At 41.7% G+C, this 2,707-nt stretch overlaps 1 non-coding gene across 1 annotated transcript; it reads right to left on the bottom strand.

The window, feature by feature from the left end:
• Positions 1 to 1,197: 1,197 nt before the first annotated feature.
• TRNAC-GCA lies at positions 1,198 to 1,270 on the bottom strand. Its single transcript has one exon. It is a non-coding gene; the product is annotated as a tRNA-Cys (tRNA).
• Positions 1,271 to 2,707: the final 1,437 nt, after the last annotated feature.

Genomic DNA, 2,707 nt, shown 5'->3' with positions numbered 1-2,707 from the left:
TCTGAAAAAACAGAAGACTCAGTAAATTGAAAAATGTTCTATAGGTGATGGTTTCCACATGACTGGTGAACATTTAGTGGTGCTTCTCAGGTGTATAGAACACAGGATGCAGTTTGGACAATAAAAAAAAGTAAGTACAGTCCTTCTTCCTTAATGTATATGAAACCTACTTGCTCTTCTCTGTCTCCACTGCCACCTACTCTGCCCAGGCTAATTTAACTTCATGCTTGTGCAGCTGTCGGAACTTGCTGACTAGTCTCACCAATTCCTGTTTTCCTGCGATCTGTTATCTAATAATCACAATGTCCTCCTTCAGACACTTTAATGGTTCTTAAGATAAAGGGCACCATTCTCCTCCTGAACTCAGAGACCTTGTAGTATCTGGCTCCTGCCTTCCTCTCAAGTCTCGTTTTGGCGTCCTCCCATTTCCTCTGCCAGAAGTTTGGCCACATTGGCCTTTTTCAGACCAATATCTTTTCCAAGTCCTTTCCCATTTCAGGGCTTACACTTTGCTCATCTCTTTGCTTAGAACCTTCCCCTCACTCCGCCCCTACTACCTTGGCCAATTTCTGGTTATTTTCCAAGCTTCAGCTTGACTCAATTGTTCAGAGAGCTCTTTCCTATCTCCACACAGAAAGCAAGGCTACCCTGGTATTTGCTTAAATAATGGACCCTACAACAATCCAGATAACTTGAAAGAAGTTAGTGATGTTTGACAGAAGACAACAAAATTCTGTGAAGCAATTATCCTTCAATCAATCAATTAAAAAAATAAATTAATTAAAAAAAATTCAAATAACAGCACCACCAACAAAAACATTTATATGGGGGTCATTCAAACAAAGCCCTTTTAAAAAAACTCCAACCTCTGGAAATTAGTTGAAACACATAAGCAAAAATTTTTGAACACCTGAAACTCACTCATTGACATAATACCACTTTTATTCTCATAATTTGAGATATAATGTTTTCTAAACTAAATTATACTAATGTGTCTTAAAATAAATCATACTGAATAAAATGAGTTGCCTTGATGCTACACTATGAACTGCTCTAAGAAAGAAAGTGAAAGTAAAGCCTCTCAGTCATGTCCGACTCTTTGCAACCCCATGGACTGTAGCCTATGAGGCTCCTCTGTCCATGGAATTTTCCAGGCAAGAATACTGGAGTGGGTTGCCATTTTCTTCTCCAGGCAATCTTCCTGACCCAGGAATTGAACCCGGGTCTCCTGCATTGCAGGCAGACGCTTTACCACCTGAGCCACCAGGGAATCCATGAACTGCTCTATGAAACCATAATAATTGGTAGGATTTCTTAGGGAGCCTCAAAAACTCATACCCTTCTTCCCTAACAGGGTCCTAAACAACTGAGTAAGAGAACAGAAACATGAAAGAAGAAGCAAAATATCAACCTCATGACATCATTGCTATAGTATGTGATGTCGTGTTGTGTGACAGTCGATTGAACCTGTGGCCTGAATCATAGGGCCAGGCACACAAATTAACTCTCCTGACTATTTTCTCTAGTGCTTCCATGCTCCCCAGGAAAAGCCACTGTCTGAGGGAAAAAGGCAGAGCTGAGCCCAACATGAGAATTTATTCCTCCCCAGTTCACCAAGAGATGACTGTTAGGAGACAGTTCTCTACGGATTTTTCATGTCCCTGCATGGTCAGGGCCTTCCCAGTGTAGGACATGTTTGAACAGCAAAGAGCCTTGGAAGTTAGGGATGGTGTGTTCCTCCAGAAGGCTTTAAAGACATTCATTCCAGGGTAATAATTATGATGCCTTCTTTCCCCTTCCCAGAGATGGTTGCTTCCACTCACCAGAGCCAAGCAGTGTAGATGTGTTGGCAGTCCAGACAAGTTCAGAATCTCCTAATGTCAGTAGCCCTCACCTGGGATGCACAGGTCACCCTGGTTTTTACTACATTGCCCTTTGAGAACTGGGCTGTGGGAAACCAAGGTCAGGTGCTGCTCTGACTGTTCTTCTTTCTCTAATGAATGACCTGATCCAGGTCATTCTCTGATCCAGGATCTTGTATCATTTTACCACAATTGCTAACTTAACAATAAATTATTCAGTTCAGTTCAGTCGCCCAGTCGTGTCCAACTCTTTGTGACCCCATGAACCGCAGCACGCCAGGCCTCTCTGTCTATCACCAACTCCTGGAGTCCACCCAAACCCATGTCCGTTGAGTCGGTGATGCCATAGCATATTGGGCACCTACCGACCTGGGGAGTTCATCTTTCAGTGTCCTATCTTTTGCCTTTTCATACTGTTTATGGGGTTCTCAAGGCAAGAATATTGAAGTGGTTTGCCATTCCCTTCTCCAGTGGACCACATTCTATCAGACCTCTCCACCATGACCTGTTTAATAAATTATTACAATTTCCCAAAGGTGGAGAGCTAAAAAGAGAGAGACATGCAGTGTACAGTGGAGTAACTCTTCTTTCTGGAAATTAGGAACAGGGAAAAAGTGTTTTGTCTTCTGAGAATGATGGTAGGGATATAGGTAACAATAAGGACATCGGCATTAGCACAATACTTACCCTTTATTAAATGCTTGCTATGATCTCTGTACAAAGAGCTTTGCAATTGTTACCTCTCTTAACACTTTAGCAATTTCATAGGAGAAGAACTTTTATTATCCTCATTTTATAGAAGAAGAAATTAAAGTTTGGAAAGGTTAAGAAACACTGCATGACAT

Source organism: Cervus canadensis, chromosome 15 (assembly GCF_019320065.1).
Source record: "Cervus canadensis isolate Bull #8, Minnesota chromosome 15, ASM1932006v1, whole genome shotgun sequence".
In the NCBI taxonomy this organism is placed as follows: domain Eukaryota; kingdom Metazoa; phylum Chordata; class Mammalia; order Artiodactyla; family Cervidae; genus Cervus; species Cervus canadensis.
The sequence above is the reverse complement of the archived record's forward strand: the minus strand, read 5'-3'. Positions and strand labels throughout refer to the sequence as shown.